This window comes from Epinephelus lanceolatus, chromosome 1, assembly GCF_041903045.1.
Source record: "Epinephelus lanceolatus isolate andai-2023 chromosome 1, ASM4190304v1, whole genome shotgun sequence".
In the NCBI taxonomy this organism is placed as follows: domain Eukaryota; kingdom Metazoa; phylum Chordata; class Actinopteri; order Perciformes; family Serranidae; genus Epinephelus; species Epinephelus lanceolatus.
The window spans coordinates 6,139,653-6,160,928 of NC_135734.1; the positions used below are offsets into that span (position 1 = coordinate 6,139,653).

A 21,276-nucleotide genomic window follows, 5' to 3' on the forward strand; every position below is an offset into this window, starting at 1 on the left:
AAGTAGCAGTAGCTACTGGACTGTGTCAGAGCTCAGTTGGCGCATTCTTTCTCAGTCACTGCATTAGTCTGCCTGCTGGTGCTGGAGCTGGACAGCCCGGCTGGCTGGCTGACAAGAAGTTATTTATAGAGAAACCCCCCAACAATTGCCGCCCGTCTACAAGAACACATTCCTCCTCGGCTGATGAACTTCAGAGAGAGAGAGAGAGGGCGAGGAGGAGGGGGGGATCATCATCCTGCGCTCTCTTCCGGAAAACGTCCTTAGAGAAATTAAGACATAAAAGTCCCTCAGTTTCCCTGATCAGGCCCTTTTAAGGGATACAGCCCATCAATGAGATGACAGTGGGACATGTTTCAGTGGTCAGAGGAGAGCCACTTGTCCCTGCAGAGGAGCTGGCTGGGTAAAGGAAGTTCCCATGGTTGTTAAATTTTATGGCTCTCAGAAAATCACCCTGGGGTGACAGAGGTTGAGCCTGGATACAAGACAGGGCGGATACCCGGGTCTCAGGGATCACTTCTACGTTTGGGTACAACTCAATAGCTTTGTGTGTTGGGATCTCCCTTTTCCTTATCTTGAATCAGTGTTGCTCTCGGTGTAAAGGCTGCTGTTCGCTAAGCTGAGATCAGATGAGAGATCAGATGAGATGAGATCAGTGATATCAGCCACAAAAAGATAATACCTGTATGATTTGAGTTTTTTTTTTTTTTTAGTTCTTCTTCTTTTTTTTCATTTTACATTTCACTCATTTCATGTTGAGTGAGACAGTTTTTCATGTTGGTATACTCAAAAATACAACTCCCATTCCAAAAAGTTGGGATGCTGTGTTAAATGTAAATACAATCAGAATGCAATTAATTACATTTATTCAATTGAATACAGTCCAAAGACAAAATATTTTATGTTAAACGGATTAACTTTATTGTTTTTTTATAAACATATACTTACTATTTTAAATTTGATGTCCACAACACGTTTCAAAAAAGTTGGGACAGGAGCATGTTTACCACTGTGTTACATCACCTTTTCTTTTAACAACACTCAGTAAGTGTTTGGGAACTGAGGACACTAACTGTTGAAGTTTTGAAAGTGAAATTCTTTCCCATTCTTGCTTGATATACAACATCAGTTGTTTAACAGTCTGGAGCCTATTGCTGCATTTTGTGCTTCATAGTGCTCCAGACATGTTCAGTGGGAGACAGGTCTGGACTGCAGGCAAGTTAGTCTCTTACCCGCACTTGTTCACTACGCTGTTGGAACACATGCAGAATGTGTCTCATTGTCTTGCTGGAATTAGCAGGGGCATCCCTGACAAAGACGTCGTCAGCATTCATGGTGCCTTCAGCGATGTTAAGTTACCCATGATGCCATGGGCACGAAAACACCCCCATACCATCACAGATGCTGGCTTTGAACTTTGAGCTGGTGACAATCTGGATGGTCCTTTTCCTCTTAAGCCCAGAGGACACGACTTCCATGATCTCCAAATCAATCTGTAGTATGGACTGGTCAGACCACTGCATACTTTTCCACTTTGAATCAGTCCATCTCAGATGAGCTCGGGCTCAGAGAAGTCTGCGGTGTTTCTGGATGTCCTTTGCATGGTAGAGTCCTAACTTGCATCTGTAGATGCAGCGATGAACTGTCTTTAATGACAGTGGTTTTCTAAAGTGTTCCTGAGCCCATGTAGTACTATCCTTTACACAATCATGTTGGTTTTCAATGCAGTGAAAGTCTATGTTGGTTTTTCAGCCTTGCCCCTTACATGCAGAGATTTCTCTGGAGTCTCTGAATCTTTTGATGATATTATGGACGGTAAATGCGAAATCCATAAAATTCCTGGTAATTGTGCTTTGAGAGACGTTCTCATTCTCGGAACCCATCAGCTGTATTCGGCATCTGACTTCCGGCAGGCGGTGATACAGCCTCTGGGGGCAGACCCCAGATTTTTTGGCATTCCGGTTTGATTTGGGCGGAGGAGGCAAATTTCTGTTTCCAACTTCCGTTTATATGTAATTAAATATGCTGAACCATTGCGATGGATTCAGAGGTTGAAGTGACGCCAATTATGTTCCACCCCGTTAGTTCACCGCATGGACCATTTAACCTGGCAACAACTGGAGCCGGCTCAAACGTGATTGGTCAATATCACGCGGACTACAAACAGCCTACAACCGAAAACCAGGGCTCTTCCGTTCTTCTTCCGGAGGCAAGACCTCCGGGGTTTGCCTACAGACTCTACATTCACTGACTGTAGAGTCTGTAGAGACTACATTGTTCTGAAACTGTTGGACTGTTTGCCCACACAGTTTTTACAAAGTGACCATCCTTCCTTTGAACAACTAAGCCTTACAAGGATGCCCCCTTTCATACCTATTAATGATACTATCACTGTTACCAATTAACCTGTTTACCTGTGGAATGTTACAGATGTGTTTTGAGCATTCAGCAACTTTCCCAGTCTTCTGTTGCCCTGTCCCAACTTTTTTGGAACGTGTTGCAGGAATCAAATTCAGAATGAGTGTATATTTTGCAAAAAACAATGAGGCTTATCAGTTTGAACAATGGATATCTTGTCTTTGTACTGTACTGTAGAGGTCAAAACGGTTTTGCAAAAATTGCATTCTGTTTTTATTTACATTTTACAGTATCTCCCAATTTTTTTGGAATAAGGGTTGTACTTCACACATCTTAGACTCGTTGACTTTATTCAAACCAGCACAGTAAATATAAAATGCAAAAAAGAAAGTATGTTTGCATACATATTTAAGCTTAATTTTTTGATATTCATACTCAAGTTCAGGAGCACCAGAGCCAGATAAGACAGGAGGTTGTTTTAAATTTTCATTTTGTCTGAATTTCTTTCCATCTTTCTCTTCAGAATGAAACTAAAACTTTAATTGATGGCAAAGCTCTAAATGTTTGACTACTGGGATCTGCCTTCTGCAGCAGCATTCAAGTCAATGTATGAACCAAAACAAGGTGGTTCTACCAGCTGAAATCTGTCAAATAAAATGGGGCGATATCTTGATTACGGTTTAAAATAAATCTATTTTGTATTCGCAGCAGTGTCAAAATATTCACTTAAGCAAACAAAGAGGAAGAAAAAAAGAGAAACAGATAACAAATAAGTGACAACTCCAATCTACTGCAGTACTTGTTTGAGTCATGTCACCATAATAAAGGGGCAGGTCTGTGGTGGAATAAGATGTTAAGGGGCATAAATGAGAGCAAGTAGCAGGTCATCAGGGCTACAATAAACACTCACAGCTGCCAGACAGGAAGCTATTAAAGTCTGTAGAGTTCACCTGGATCGTAACTCAGAGGCAGACAGGTGCGGCTGGCAGCACACATCATAAAGTATCTACAGTGGCACAAGCAACAACTTTTGAATGTAGTCAAGCAGAGAAGTAATAATGTCTTGGGGTAAGTTATAACTCCATTCGGACATTATTTGGCTTTGAAACAAAGTGCTGATGGTGCCTTTGTGTTTACCACACTGGAGCCCGCAAACACCAAAACAGCTCAGGTGATGACGCAGGTTGAGGCAACAGATTGTGTCATGTTGTCGCCCTTATGGTTAAGACACATACTATACAACTGCAACATCCCATGTTCAATTCTGGCCAGGGACATGGTTTCATGTCACCTCTGTCATCTTCAATGTATCTCATGAAGGCAAAATGTAGTTTTACTCTTAAAGGAGATCTATTTGGGGTTTTACCTCTTCTTTAGTGTGTTACATAGCATTTTTTGCCTCTGTAAGGTCTGCAAATGACTCTCTTGAGTCAGTTCCCATAGACCTCCATGTTAAAACGCCTGACTTAACAGCAGAAATAAACATGTTTACAGCCTGGTTCAAAAAACAGGTCTGGTCTCTATAATTAATTTCTCACTTCATGACAACTGTATTCACAGACTGACTGGCAATACACAATATATATCTCAGTATTTTCTACAACATTGGCTACATGTTTTCAGTTGCCAGTCAAAGCCACATTTGAGATGTTACAAGCAGTTTTCTAAAATAAAGTGCAAACACAGTGATATTATTCCCGTTTGAAAATGCTAGCAATGTACCGATACAACTTTTCCTTCCCGATACCGATTTTGATCCCTGAACCTCAGGTATCTGGCGATACCGAGTACCAGCATGTAAAATAAAAATGGATGGGATATGAATTGTTGTATGTCTCAACTCCTAAAACTCTATGTAAAATATTAAGAAATAAATACATAATAGTAGAATGAATGCTATAAAACTTTTTTTTTATTATTATTATCCAGTGTTGACACAGATCAAGACATAGGTTAAAGTGCAGCCACACAATTTGGTAAAAAAGACATTTTAAAGGCTACAGTAGAATGCTTTTTAAACTCCACTCCATTTCCATTTCGTTTGCCTGTAGCATGCGTATGTGTAATGATGTGAGGCATTACGTGGTATCGAATTGGTCATAGGCTGTACCACATTTTAGGCAGTATCGGAGGCATTTCCAATATTGGTATCGGTACAACTCTAGAAAATGCGCAGCAGCACAACAGTTACACTTCCAAAACACTAGTCAGCAGCGGGGTTTCTGTGAAGTGCTGTAAAGTTTAGTTGATTCAATACACAAATAAAACACACATTAAACATGGCTTAATATAGACAATTTCAAACACAAGTACACAATTCGGTTTCACTATAACTCGCAGCATTTACAGACAAAGCATATATGGGATAATTATTGAGCATTATGGACATCATTCTATAGCTCTGGGAATATATTGAAACATAATGGCGCTTTCAGATTAGAAGACTGGACTATTGGCCTTGGCGGAGGTCAGTGCTCTCTGAGTACCACTCTAGTATTGGAAAGAGATGATCCTTTAGTTTTAAAGTTTAAAGTAGAAAGTATAAGTTATGTTCCTATTCAAAGAACTAAAATGTGTGGCAGTAGTTCAGTTCAGTGTTGGACATGGTTGCAGATGCATCGTGTATATGAGCATGGGGTAAACCTTTGCACCACAGTGGGTTAGGCAACATATAGAGTGTGTGTGTGTGTGTGTGTGTTCAATCATTGTGTATAATAATATTGTTTAGGCCAGTCACCATGGATGGCAGATGCCCAAGGAGACACTCACATTTACACAGAATAGAAGGGTGGGGACACACAGGGACCTATACACAGGTTATCATTACCAACTTAACACACTGAGACACACTCTTGAACACTGTATTTAACTGCTTAGGGGTCTGAGTGGTTTACAGATGACAACCATCAGCCCAACAGGCAGCAGGAAGAGACACTTGACCAGGTGAGGAGGTCATTAGCCAGAGGTGGAGCCTTGATGTCAGAAGTGAAACATCAGAGTCAGAATGGGCTCTGAGGAGACAAACATCAGATCGATATCTGACACCGATAAACACTGAAAGTCTATGAAAATAAGCATCCCTCCACCTGAAGTGTCCAGAACTCTGTAACAGAGTAAAAATCAGTGAAGTCACAGCAGTGAATAGCTCTGCTGTTCCAGCAGGAGCTCCGGAGGGCAGGACAGCAGTTATCCTGAGGATAATTAGCCAAACACAACCTCTGACATTGCTCTGCTCTGTCCCGCCAACTCTGGCCCTGCCCACAGCAGATCCTGGGCCAGTTATGGACACAAGCGTTTGGCTCCAGGCCTTGTTGGGCCAAGTGGGCTTCCACACTGTCGGCCGTCTTGTGTCCACAGGCTGTGTGTTTTGAGTGGAAATTAAGGACCAGTCGGCTGGTATGTGCTGCATACAGCTCATTTTTTCTTCTGTTTACTTTTCATCACTTTCTATTGGTGGAAGAAGAGTTGTCTTCAACAGGATAAGACCCTGAGCACTGTAAACTGTCCCAGCACTGACAGGAAACAATAACATTAAATCTGATTGAAGTTTGGCTTTAACTGTTTCATCCAGGTATTACTGGATGGAAAACTAAAAACAACAAGCCTTACAGATACTGTAAATTCCCTAGCATTATTACTAACCACATATCGTGTGAATCAATACATGACACTTTCCTCAGGGAGAACAACTTAATGGCTCTAAGGCCACTTTCATAAGTGATCCTGAATCCAATGCATATTTGATCATTGGCCACAAGACCCTTCTGAGAACAATCCGAATTCCTGTGTGTTTGTCCCATACAGTCAGGTTTTTTCTATGTCATACTTCACTGCAAAGGCACAGATCACTCACCAAGACCAAATCAGACCAAATAGTTCAGGGATTCCCTGAGAAGAAGAGAAGAACTTCCTACTGGGGAGTTCCTCCCAGAACTGCATACACACATGCTGTACTGCTAGCCAGCCAGCTGTTGGTGTGGCAATGTAACTTTTGCTGTGAAAATGCTGTCAAAATTGTGTTGTATTTCCACCGTCAAATATATACTCAAGTAAAGCCTTGACATCACTGTCGGACCATTTGTCCAAGTTTTCTTCAATGTTTTAAATTCCGAGCTGTCTTTTTGTTTTGTCTGTTGTTTACACAGCTAATGGGTTTTTAAAAATGGCTGTTGCTGGTGCTGCGTTGGCTGTATTTGACCAATCAATAGAATCTTGCATCACCACTGGTTCCTTTTGTGCTGGGAGAATACCTACTCTGAAATAGGAACTAAAAAAGTCCCTTAATACTGTGTTGTAAGAACTACAATAAAAAGGGGGGTTCTCACAACTATGAAAAAGTTCCTCCGGGCCTGAAACACCTTGTGTCTGGGCAGTCCGTTGTTGAAACTTTTAGGAGGCTGCCATAGCTGTAATGCTGCTGTGATAGGCTGACCCACTCACAAGCATACAGAGCCCAACTGCCAGACCCTTTCTGACATGGACAGCTTGACTACATGCCATGTGCCGCCACAGATGTAGCCCTGGACATCCTAAACCTTTGGAGAAACCGGTGAATGAAACCCTTCACATCACAGCCCCACCACTCGTGACTCCTCTCCCAGCCACACCCAAACCTCTCTCTCCGCAGAACTACCAGCAATAGCTGCTAACAGAGCTATGGCTTTTGCATTGCTTTGTCTTCTCACCCTCATACCAGACAGCTCATAATCCCAAACCTCAATAGTCCCCTAAAAATGTCCTGTTGGTCTGAAAATCCATTCCTTAAAAATAAAACAAAAAAAAAAAACACATTGCTCTGAAAATAGCTACACATTATAGCTACACATTGTTCCAAACAGAAGCACATGGCTAATTATTATACAGAATGAGGAAAGGTCGATGGCACTGTAGTGCATAAATATTAGCTAAATGGTTCTGAATGAGTGAGTGCACTCCGAGAAACAGCCATTTGGAGCAATGGGCAGTCCCATCCTCAACATTTGATGAATTGTCATCCCACTTCTGCAGCACATCATTTGAGAGAATAGGCTTGCCCCGCTATATCATTTTTCCCCCAAATGCCTATGTCTCGCAAATGTGACCTTTTTTGTTGTTGTTCCAGTGCATGCATTGGCTGCATCTGAAGCGCTTCAAGCAATCTGTTCACACTGATGTCAGATACGGCTCACTTCAAACATGAATGTTAACAGTCTAAGCAGAAAAGAACGAATGTGGGGAAATAATTGCAATTGAGCATTAAGTCCTATAATGTCAACGTTGCCTATGAAACAAATAGAAGCTCCAACCTCTGTGTCTCTGCTCCTCTGGACTGTAACAACAGCTGTAACCATGCTCATATAAACAGTACAAAGTCACTGTCCTGCACAAACTCGCTGGGAAGGGGGAAAAAAACAAAAAACCTCAGAGTCAGTGTGAGTGTGCATGTGAGTGTGCACGCTCATGTTGGTGCCCTTTTGTGTTTTCATGAGGCGATGCCTTCACAGGCAAATTATAGCTTGTGTTTTGACATGCTGATTATGGCGAGGAGAGCTATGCACACATTATCAGAAAGAATGCAGAAACTCCTCTGACAGAGACAAAAAGGAAGGACAAGAGCTATTTTTTCCTGTCTGCTCATTTTTTTTTTATCACCAGCAGCAGTAACGTTTCTATACAAGTTACAGCTGCCTCAACATACAGCTGGAAATACAGCACTTAGATATAAACACATAAATGACAAAGTGGTGAGCAGGAACTTTCTGATACACGGAATGCTGAGTTGTGATGTTTAATGGGTGAAAAGCTTTGAAGCCAAAGTACAACAACATGACTAAATTATTCAGCAAGTCATCAGAGTCCCTGATGCATGTTTCTATTCATATACACTGCCGCTGTATTTCTGAATAGCCACAAACACAACCATAACAGTGTGTTAAAAGTGAAAGTGAGTTTTGAAAAGCAGTATTTGAGACTTTCATGGTCAGAATCAGGCTCTTATTGACAAACAGTTCATTGCTGATGTCTAGATGCTACATCACTGGAAGCCACAGCTTTACAACTCCTTACAAGTCTATCAAGGCCTCGGCATGTGTCCAAAGTATGTGACCAAATACGAAGCGTGGACTGGTGGCTTGAGAGGTGCTAGTTTACCTCCTGGGCACTGCCGAAGTGCCCTTGAGGGAAAAAAAAAATAACATATATATATATATATATATATATATATATATATATATATGTATATATATATATATATGTATATATGTATATATATATGTATATATGTATATATATATGTATATGTATATACACTGCCTGGCCAAAAAAAAAAGTCACCACCAAAAAAAAGTCATACACTCTAATATTTCGTTGGACCGCTTTTAGCTTTGATTACGGCACGCATTCGCTGTGGCATTGTTTCGATAAGCTTCTGCAATGTCACAAGATTTATTTCCATCCAGTGTTGCATTAATTTTTCATCAAGATCTTGCATCGATGATGGTAGAGTCTGACCGCTGCGCAAAGCCTTCTCCAGCACATCCCAAAGATTCTCAATGGGGTTAAGGTCTGGACTCTGTGGTGGCCAATCCATGTGTGAAAATGATGTCTCATGCTCCCTGAACCAGTCTTTCACAATTTGAGCCCGATGAATCCTGGCATTGTCATCTTGGAATATGCCCGTGCCATCAGGGAAGAAAAAATCCATTGATGGACTAACCTGGTCATTCAGTATATTCAGGTAGTCAGCTGACCTCATTCTTTGAGCACATACTGTTGGTGAACCTAGACCTGACCAACTGCAGCAACCCCAGATCATAACACTGCCCCCACAGGCTTGTACAGTAGGCACTAGGCATGATGGGTGCATCACTTCATCTGCCTCTCTTCTTACCCTGATGCGCCCATCACTCTGGAACAGGGTAAATCTGGACTCATCAGACCACATGACCTTCTTCCATTGCTCCAGAGTCCAATCTTTATGCTCCCTAGCAAATTGAAGCCTTTTTTTCCAGTTAGCCTCACTGATTAGTGGTTTTCTTAAGGCTACACAGCTGTTCAGTCCCAATCCCTTGAGTTCCCTTCGCATTGTGCGTGTGGAAATGCTCTTACTTTCACTATTAAACATAGCCCTGAGTTCTACTGTTGTTTTTCTTCGATTTGATCTCACCAAACGTTTAAGTGATCACCGATCACGATCATTGAGGATTTTTTTCCGGCCACATTTCTTCCTCGAAGACGATGGGTCCCCACTATCCTTCCAGTTTTTAATAATGCGTTGGACAGTTCTTAACCCAATTTTAGTAGTTTCTGCAATCTCCTTAGATGTTTTCTCTGCTTGATGCATGCCAATGATTTGACCCTTCTCAAACAGACTAACATCTTTTCCACGACCACGGGATGTGTCTTTCGACATGGTTGTTTAAGAAATGAGAAGCAACTCATTGCACCAGTTGGGGTTAAATAACTTGTTGCCAGCTGAAAGATAATCGCCCATGCAGTAATTATCCAATAGGAGGCTCGTACCTATTTGCTTAGTTAAATCCAGGTGGCGACTTTTTTTTTGGCCAGGCAGTGTATATATATATATATATATTTTGCGCTTTTGCGACATGTCGTTGAACCACGCAAAAAGGCAACCTACAAAAAGCCTGCTGTCATAACCTCCTGACTGAATCACAATGCCTCCCTCACCTTCAAGGATTCTGTCTTTTGTGTGCCTCAGTTATCTTGACGCGTTTAATTAACAAAACAGGGATAACAGTGCACACCTTCTGACAGTCTGTCCTTTAAGACATCCATGGTCAACCCAATTACCAGAAAACATGTTGGCATTGTACGTATCTGCAAACCATGGATACATTACATTTGCAAGCTATGGCCGATACCATAAAACTTTACATGTAAAAAATGCTGTGGTTAACTCATGGTTATGTTTAGGTTAAAAAACACACCTGCATATAGTTCAGAAAAGATCATCTTTTGGCTTAAAATACCTGGTTTTGGTGGCACAATCTCCGCTGGAAAAATAGTATTGTCTGAGTAAAAACAACCACTTTTCTTGGCACTATCCCTGCTGGAAACACAGTGAGGGGTCTCTAAATAGCATCCACATTTGGTGGCTAAAAAGCCACTGGAAACACAGCAATGTCTTGATAAGTCCCATTTTGTTGTTTGCTGGTCTCACACAGTGGTTTGCATCTTGGCAGGTATCACACCGAGCTGTCATGCCATCCATCACCATCCCTTAAACCTCTAAATGACAAAGTCAGCTCATATCAGAAGTGTGGACTCGAGTCACAAATCTGATGACTTTAGACTCAACTTGACAAAATCAAAAAAGACCTGCAGCTCAACTTGGACTTTAACACCAATGACTCGTGACTTCACTTAGAACTGAGCCTTCTGACTTGAAAATACTTGATACCTTCCCCCAAGCCTAAAGATTAAGAACCATGTAAGAGTGTGCCATGAATCAATTTACTTCCCTTCATCTCATGAATCAACAAACATTAACGCTATTCTCAGCAAGTCGACACTTAATTCCCCGGATCCACTTCGTGTGAACCAAAGCAACAGCATCCACTCACGTTGCAGGAGAGAACCATGAAGAACTAAAGGCCCTGAAGCACCAAGCCAACAGTCAGCCATTAGTCAAAGTTGGTCCATTGGTGAGCATCTGCTGCTCTCGTCGGTGCAGTCCGTCCCGCACCGCTGGCTCTCAATAGCACTAGTTGGCCTTTTCCCCGCAGATTCAGCATGTTGACAGAGCCCATCGGTAAAAGAAATCACTCCGATTGGCAGTTCAGCTCCGCACACAAGAGAAACATAAGTGAGGAATGTAAACAATGAGCAAAGTCGAGAGGGAATGAGGTCGAAACAAACCTGTAACATAGGTAAGATTGTTTTTCTTTATCCACTGAGCTCTTTAGCAGAAACATTTCCTGGTGGTTTGTGTTATTGTTCACTGGTGCACAGTAAATATGCTCCGTTCTTTTAAAAGTGGATTTTGTTGTTAATGTGCTAACTAGCATCAAGTCAGTCTTCTGATTTCCGTTTTTTAATGATGAAGACAGACTACCGTCCTCTGCTGATATGGAGCGGTATTCCCTCTCATGTAGGTGCAGAACATAGGTGCTTGTTCGCTGTCAGTTTGGTGTGTTCATGTGCAACTTTTTGTCTGAGACACAACGTTGAGAGGTGATGCAGCAGGGGGCTCTCGTCACTACTAGTTCTCCGCCACGGGTTTGGTGTGTCTGGGTCACAACATTACATTACTGAGTGCCAGCTGGAAAAAATGATACCAAAGATATTTCTTTCAGGAACAAAAAGTATGTGGTGGTCAACAAAAAGCAATTTGCAGTATGCAAAATGAGGGTTACAAAAAAATTACAGTCACAACTTTCAACAAACTTGTTTTAACAAATAAATACAAAGTTTAAAAAGCATTAATGAGTTTTATAGATTAAAGATATGATTACTATATTGTTAAAACAGCATTATATAAAGTAAAGAGCACATTATGACTTGTTTATTGCTCAAAACTCAAAGTTTAGGACTTGGAACTTGACTTGGAACTTCTCTGTCTTCACTTGGACTTGAGTGCAAAGACTTTAGATTTAATTGTGACTTTCAAAACCATGACTTGGTCCCACCTCTAGCTCGTATACAACATTACTTTAGAAATGCTGATATAGTATGTATTAATTATACAAACGTAACATTTTTATTGTTTGCAGAATCGCACAGTGCCAACATTTTCTTCTGGTGACTTGGCCATTGTGGTGTCACTCTGTTGTGTACATGAACAGTAGCAGAGGTAGTTGTGTGAGGAATGTTAGTAATTTCGCAAACACTTTGTTTGAAGCATGCTGAGGCCTTTAGGAAAGCGACATGAGCAGGCTGTCAGCCAGACTGTTTCAAATTCACATCTCGGCCAGTGAATGCACACTAATTGTCTTGGAAGTAAAACAACATAAACAGGATAAAGCCGTACTAAATCTAATGGATGTTTACAACAGACATTTCAGGTCATCTTTTCAATGATTAAGTGTGTTTTGCCCCATCTACCCTTTTTAGATCAATGAGAGCAGACTAAAAGTATACTTAGTATAATGCAACACAAACATAGTGATCCCTCTAACTGCAGCACCCAAAATTACCATTAAGTTGAATCAACACCTGTCAAATACACTTGCAACAAAAACTGAACATTCAATTCCACATGAGGGTAGGACTTGACGCTGCTTTGTTTGTTGGATTAGACTATATTAGTTTTAGCAACATGTACTTGATTAATTGGCAAGTGAGTGCATGTCACTCTCTGTTAGAAACCATACAGTATAACATGCATATACATGGCCAAGAAATATGGTTTCTCTAGCAAAAAACTAGCTGTGCACACTGGGTTTATTGTTGGCATGAGTGCATGTCAAGGCATTAACTATGTAAAGGATGATGTTGTTCAGCAGTTAAGGTAGTGGAAAAAAAAGAAGCAATAACTGAGACATGATATACACAACAGAAATGCCCTGTCTATCAATGCAAACCTGACCCTACTTCTGACTTCTAAAGCCTGAACTCAAACCTTGATTGTAAAAGCTTCACATCATTCGGAGCACACCTGGTCTACACACACCCAAGAGATCCTCCAGCCAGCCCTGGTTCACCTCCACCTGCGTTTCTGTACGCCTCACCAGATAACATGCTGGTTCAGGGCTTGTAATTCAGCTGATCTAACCTGCTCTGAAGGCACACTCACTCTGACAGTCTTAGCTTTTGTTTGACGTGGTGTGTGAGTGACTGAATAAAGCCAGAAGCTGCTCCATATTCATGACTCCAGTCACAGGAGAAGGGACTAGACACACACACACCCCTCAGGCCTTGACAGCTTGTTAATGCTACTTGGCCTTGCAGTACAGGATTTCATGCCGGAAACACAATGCTGACTCTGAGAATCGAAGCAGAATTGCAGCAGCAAAGTGAAATGCGATTGGTCTAGGTTTGCTAGCAACAGAAAAGAAGACAGTATCTCCAGTAACATCAACATTAAAACTTCACTTTCCTGTCTCTTCCTGTGGATGTGTATCTCAAGAGCCAGTCAGCAGACACTCCAGACACCATTCCAATCTCTCACAATTCATTTTTAATGATGCTCCTTCTGTAGGTGTTGTAGTTCGACTAAAACAGCTATTCAGCTGAACTTCATTTTGTTCCACAGTCTGAACTAAAACTATTGTCATGAAATATGTACAAACCAGTGGTTGTGGCCTGATGATTGTGGCAATTCCCTGATAGCCCCACCAGCAGGTTGGCTTTTGGTGAAATATCTTGACAACGATTGGATGGATTGCCATAACATTTGGTAAAAAATATTCACTGTGCCCACAGAATAAACCCTAATGACTTTAGTGATACCCTCACTTTTGTGTAGCACCACCTGCAGCTCAGAGTTTTCACTTATCCTGTAGAATATCTCAACAGTGACTGCTTGGATTGACCCAACAGTTAGACACTCATGGTTCCCAGATAATGATTGTAATCTTTGTTTTACTCTGATACTTTGGTTTACGACCAAATACCTGCAAAACTAATGACATTCCCATCAGTCGCAAGGCCCATTTATGTTCAACGTTAAATACGGATCCGGATACGGACGGAGCCTTCTGTCCGTGCTCCGCGTTCATTTCGTCCGTATTTCTACACGTTTCCATAAAGCTTACAGATATGGGCCAAATGGAGCAGTATCACCGGAAACCGTGGGGGCAGTGTTGCTGTCACTACCCGATACGTAGCTCTAGTGTGACATGAAGAAGAAATAACAATGCAGCTCACAGTTGCAGAACCCTGCTTGAAACTTGCTGCCAAAGCTTGCTGGCTGATTCCTGTAGCGAGAAAGCGCAGGGTGACAGCTAGTCGCTCTGCCCCACTCACAGGCGCATTGTGCAACTTGTCATGCTGGATGTGGGGGGCCACCCGGCAAAGCAAGATATCGAATGCCCCGGCAGACATCCTAAAGTAATGGAAATGACGCTCATTGGCAGTACTAAAAGAGAAAAGAATTCTCCGTCCTCCAGTCGCGATGTATTTAACGGCCTCACCGACCACCGCCTCCTACAACGCTGCCTCTGTTTTTGTCTTTTATGCAAGAGGTACATTAACAATATCTCCTCCACAGTCGCCATGTTTGTTTTTGAGTTTGTGTTGTCATAAACTTTTGACTCTAGGCTTCCCCCTGGTGGATATATTGGTTAACATCCATGCCAACGTAAAGGACACATGGAAGTATGTGGGCAGTGACGATAACATTGTTTGAAACGGACGTATACATTTTCGTACGTAAAGGGAGCATAAATGGACCATTATCTGTACTTTATGCTAATTAGAAAATGTTGGCCTGCTACCCTGCTAAGATAAGAAATTTAACACAATAGTAAACCTAATGTACCATCCTAATCAAGGGTTGAACAATATGACAATGTAAACCATGAGGTAATATAAATTTGGCAAGCATCTGAATTTATGGGCAAAGTTGCAAATAAATGAACAGTGCTGCTTTATGACAATACTGAATGTCAGATTTTGGTAGCAATGTTCTAACATACCTTTATTTGTCAGGTATTTCATTTGCTGGATTATTGAGGATGAGGATGAGGATGCACTGGCTCTCGGTCACCTCCCTGATCAAGGCTCTACCCACCAGGTTACTCAATTTGGATGGACAGCCAACTCTCAGAAGAGTCGTCGTTGTTCCCTTCTTCATCCACTTCACAAGTGTTGAGGCCACTGAGCTCCTCAGAACACTCAAAGCTTTACAAATGGTTTCATACCCTTGCCTTGATCTATGCCTTGCCACAGTTTTATCACAGAGGTCTACAGAGAGTTTGTTGGACTTCATGGCTTGGTCTTTGTCCTGACATGCAGTGTGAATTGTGTTAATTGTCTAATCAATTCAATCTGCCACAGGGGGACTCCAACTGAGTTCTAGATACATCTCAAGGCAAAATGAACAGGATGAAACTGACCACAATTTGTAGTACCACAGGAAAGGGTCTAAATATGTATGTAAATGACAGATTTTAGTTTTTGATTTTTAATAAATTTGTAAACATTTCATTAAAACATGTTTTCACTTCGTCATTTTGTGTTATTGACTGCAGATTGATCTGCAAAGATCACATTTTTCCCCAACTTTATGATAGAGGACTTCACCCTTATAATCAGAATGTCATGTCAAAATACACAACAACTTGTCCATTATGTAGCACTACAGTTGATCTCAGTATCCACAGTGTTTAGATCCTGTCAGGTCCTGCTTGCAGTTTTGTGGTTTAAAAATCACTTGAAAAGTGGAAGTGAAGCAGAACTGAAGACAGTTCTGGGAATATTCAACAAAACATTATCTCAAAAGAAAAGCCTAATCACACAAATACACAATAGTGCAGTCAACTTTATTTTGAGTAAACTGGAGTGCAAGAGAGTGAGGTTAAAGAGAGAAAAAGGCTGTGTGTCAGGGATTATCTTTTCTGGCAGCATTATTGGAGCCTAGTCCATTTAAACTATTCTAACTTATTCTGCAGTTTAATTCTCATGGCCATTTTGACCCCAGTTTACACATGGGTCTTAGACCCTGTCAAGTCCCACTTACAGTTAGGCTGATTTACATTTCACTTAAAGTGAAAGATGTAAATGAAGCAAAGGGGGCTTCATAACTGCATCATCATGGCATGTCATCTTTGTTTTCTGTATGTAACAATTTTACATGCTAACTAGAATTACTACCTTGCAGTTGTATGCCTCTACATACCAGTCAAGTTTTACTTACAGTTAACATCCACATCTGTGAAAACATGGATGTTTCACGCACATCTTCCCCCCACAACAAAGAAGAGCTATACAATCATCTCAGTTTCAAGATTAGTGTGACCAGTTCAGTATCTGGCCAAATGTCTCCCCTTTCTGTTTCTCAGATACGACGCTGAATAATGGCCAGAGAAGTGTATATAAAATGTTATCACTTCATTATTTTATCCTATTAGACATTTGTGTTAAATTTTGCCATAATTAACATATAAATTCTTGAGTTATGGCCAAAAACATATTTTGTGAGTGACCTTTGACAATCAAATTTAAATCTGTTCATAGCAAATCCAAGTGAACATTTGTGCCAAATTGAAAGAAATTCCCTCAAGGTGTTCTTGTGATATCTTGTTCACAAGAATGGGGCGGCCCGAAAACCCGAAAACATAATGCTTCCGGCCATGGCTATTGCCAGCATGAAGGGATACAAAAACAGTCTAGTCTGTTTTCCAAATGTGGAGACAGTTCTGGAATTATTCAACAAAAGAAAAGCCTAATACCAAAAATACACCAAAGTGCAGGCAACATTATATTGGGTGAAATGGAATGCAAGAGAGTTAGGTCACAGAGAGAAAAAACTGTGTGGCAGGGATTATCTCTTCTGACTGCATTACTAGAGCCTCGTCCATTTAAACTATTCTAACTTATTCTGTGGTTTAATTATCACACTCATTTTTTAACATCACTCTACAGTAAGAGGATTTCAGTTTGACAATTATCTGGGATTATCAACGGTCTGCTGCTAAAAGGTGCACACTCCTCAGTTTTTGTACAAAAAATATGAAATATGTATATAATTCTGAGCCTCTTTTTTCAAATTCTGTTTCACGTAGAATGGTAAATACACTGAAATGGATCTGCAGACACCTGAGAATCTCCTTTTATCATTCAGTGTATAGAGTGTCAATGTGGCATTAATATTTAAGATGCAAGACACAAAAAGCTGACAGCTGAAAGATGCTTGGAGACTCTAGTCTTCTGTGCATCTCAACAGCTCATTTTCGATGAGTTCTTCACTCTGGTATTATGTGTTAGGAACCGCTGAGGATCAGTTGATCACCGCTTTTTATGGCCTAGCCTTAGTCCACACTTACTCCTTTCACAAAGCCCAAAAATCTTGAGAGAAGTAGAAAAAGAGATATCCAAAAATATATGGACTCAACAGAAACATCATGACTGACAGCACAAAATCAATCTATTATTAGAATGAGTAGTGGGAGAGGGACAGCAACCAGGCAGCCACAGACGGACAGATGGATGTTATAAGAGATGAGGGAAGAACGGGCTTGGGCCCTCTCAGGGGAGAGGTGGAAAGTTTGGACAAGCTGCGCAGAGAGAATATGGAACAATTTACCACGGTGGCACACATGAACACAAACATGGGAAGCCCTGTCTCAGTCATAGTTTCTTAAACTTCCCAGTCAACACTGTTCCCATGTAGATTGGGAGGCTTAAAGGAATATGCAAGTTTTGGGACCGTCACTTAATATGCCACACCTGTCAGGGATTATCTTGGAAACGAAGTGCCTAAAACACGGATTATAACAAATATGCAACCAAAATTTGAGATACATATATCTACTGAGTGCACATATAAAGTCTGAGATCTTAGACTTTAAGCCTGTGAAATATGGAAACAAAAATAAAAGTGTTGCATTTAAATTTTTGTTCAGTGTAGTAACACTCTCAAATAAGCAATCAATTATTTTCAAAATATTAACATATTTCCCTGTTTCCTTTGTTGACATTAATTTCATGCTTGTTGAATCCTGATGGAACGTTACTGTAGCTGCCTCTGAACAAACAGTGTATAGAGCCACCATACTTTCACATCTAATTGGGTGAATTAAGGGTTAATTTCAACCAAACCAGAGTAGGTGATTGTCAGAATGTTGGTAATACCAACATTAACTAAGTTTTATTTTGGTTATTTTGAGTTTGAATGAAGTGTGTTTTACAATAGGCCTTTTTACACTGCCTCTTCAAAGTGGGAATTTTACAATTATGCCTCGCCGTGCTGTATAAAAGGTACAGTCATGGAATTGGGGGACAGAGTTGTCTTGCCTTTAAGCCAGCATCAGAGGTAGTAACAGCACTGAAACGGCATCTGTATAAACGGAAAGCCAGAAGAACGGGATCATGGGTGACACAAGTGTGACGTTTTCAGGATATGCTATGCGTGCAACCACTGCGGGAGATTTAAAAAGCAGCTGATCGCAGTACGCAGTAGGGATGAACCAATCCACATTTTTTTCACTTCCGATCCGATCCCGATACCTGAATTTGGATATCTGCCGATACCGATACTATTCCGATACCAGTGCTCTGTTTGCTTTAATATTATTATCATTATTGTTGATTTTATATGAGGCTGTAATAAACTCCTCTCTACAGGCAAGTGTGATATGTACACTTATGCATGTACAGTACAGGCCAAAAGTTTGGACACACCTTCTCATTCAATGCGTTTTCTTTATTTTCATGACTATTTACGTTGTAGATTCTCACTGAAGGCATCAAAACTATGAATGAACACATGTGGAGTTATGTACTTAACAAAAAAAGGTGAAATAACTGAAAACATGTTTTATATTCTAGTTTCTTCAAAATAGCCACCCTTTGCTCTGATTACTGCTTTGCACACTCTTGGCATTCTCTCCATGAGCTTCAAGAGGTAGTCACCTGAAATGGTTTCCACTTCACAGGTGTGCCTTATCAGGGTTAATTAGTGGAATTTCTTGCTTTATCAATGGGGTTGGGACCATCAGTTGTGTTGTGCAGAAGTCAGGTTAATACACAGCCGACAGCCCTATTGGACAACTGTTAAAATTCATATTATGGCAAGAACCAATCAGCTAACTAAAGAAAAACCAGTGGCCATCATTACTTTAAGAAATGAAGGTCAGTCAGTCCGGAAAATTGCAAAAACTTTAAATGTGTCCCCAAGTGGAGTCGCAAAAACCATCAAGCGCTACAACGAAACTGGCACACATGAGGACCGACCCAGGAAAGGAAGACCAAGAGTCACCTCTGCTTCTGAGGATAAGTTCATCCGAGTCACCAGCCTCAGAAATCGCAAGTTAACAGCAGCTCAGATCAGAGACCAGATGAATGCCACACAGAGTTCTAGCAGCAGACCCATCTCTAGAACAACTGTTAAGAGGAGACTGCGCCAATCAGGCCTTCATGGTCAAATAGCTGCTAGGAAACCACTGCTAAGGAGAGGCAACAAGCAGAAGAGATTTGTTTGGGCCAAGAAACACAAGGAATGGACATTAGACCAGTGGAAATCTGTGCTTTGGTCTGATGAGTCCAAATTTGAGATCTTTGGTTCCAACCGCCATGTCTTTGTGAGACGCAGAAAAGGTGAACGGATGGATTCCACATGCCTGGTTCCCACTGTGAAGCTTGGAGGAGGAGGTGTGATGGTGTGGGGGTGTTTTGCTGGTGACACTGTTGGGGATTTATTCAAAATTGAAGGCACACTGAACCAGCATGGCTACCACAGCATCCTGCAGCGACATGCCATCCCATCCGGTTTGCGTTTAGTTGGACGATCATTTATTTTTCAACAGGACAATGACCCCAAACACACCTCCAGGCTGTGTAAGGGCTATTTGACCAAGAAGGAGAGTGATGGAGTGCTGCGGCAGATGACCTGGCCTCCACAGTCACCGGACCTGAACCCAATCGAGATGGTTTGGGGTGAGCTGGACCGCAGAGTGAAGGCAAAGGGGCCAACAAGTGCTAAACACCTCTGGGAACTCCTTCAAGACTGTTGGAAAACCATTTCAGGTGACTACCTCTTGAAGCTCATGGAGAGAATGCCAAGAGTGTGCAAAGCAGTAATCAGAGCAAAGGGTGGCTATTTTGAAGAAACTAGAATATAAAACATGTTTTCAGTTATTTCACCCTTTTTTGTTAAGTACATAACTCCACATGTGTTCATTTATAGTTTTGATGCCTTCAGTGAGAATCTACAATGTAAATAGTCATGAAAATAAAGAAAACGCATTGAATGAGAAGGTGTGTCCAAACTTTTGGCCTGTACTGTATGTCCCAAAAGGCAACTTGAGGTAAGTATAAGGTCAGAAAAGGAGGTCAGAAAAGCAGGAAATCCTGTTAACAGGAAAAATCCCATCCTGAAAACAAATAGCCTATGCAACTGTAAGGGTTTCAAATTGATTGTCAATATTTATTAAATTCCAAGACAGTGTTAAACTACTAGTGCAATATACACTATCAAAAAACAAAAAAATATCTGTCATTAATCTGAACAGCACAGATACAAATCAAGTTGACACTACTATGTAGTAGTGTTGTCACGGTACCAAAATTGGGACCCACAGTACGATACCAGTGAAAGTATCATCATGATACACAATACCACAGCGAAAATGAGGCAGTTGTGCCTTTTGTCATTTATAAAAAGATAATCACTTTTCTATAATACATCAATGATATTTCAATAGAATAAATTACTTATTGACTTATTCATATTTCAAAAACAGCATCAATAAGTGATGAACATGGGGGGATCAAAATAAATAAATAAATAAAATAAGAATCAACCAGCCACCCTCCTCCCCTGACAAGTAAAGAACAGTCCCTTAAGTGTGGTGAGGTTTGTGGAAATGTGAACGGCTCGTTTCCCCTCTGACACGTCACATACCTGTGTGCCGCCATGGCTTGGCTGTTCAGGTACTTATGGGCAGTCATGACACCAACGAAGACTTATTGGACCTGGAGCCAGACTTCTCTGTCGCCGGTAAGCCGTTATCTTGCACCGCAGAGCACTATGGCCGCCATATTTGACCGCCGTATTCCTGTCTGTGACCCCCGTTCAACCCAGAACCAGCAGGATTCGCCTTTCATTTCTGCTGCTGGTTGAAATCTGTACTCGCACAGCATGCTCCTGAATGTTTTCTTTTGCTCGCACAAAACTATTTTTAGTCTCAAATGTGAGTAAAATGCTCGCAACGTAGAGCTCTGTGGAAAACAGATCGCTGTAGCATATATAAACAAATCTAACCTACAAGTAAAAATAAATTGATAATAACTTTCACTGCTTAAAGATACCCAATAACT

General features: G+C 41.1%; 1 protein-coding gene across 1 annotated transcript in view; it reads right to left on the reverse strand.

Moving 5' to 3' along the window:
* plxnb1b (plexin b1b) overlaps window positions 1-21,276 on the reverse strand; it is a 160,370-nt gene that overhangs the window by 77,198 nt on the left and 61,896 nt on the right. The window lies entirely within an intron of this gene.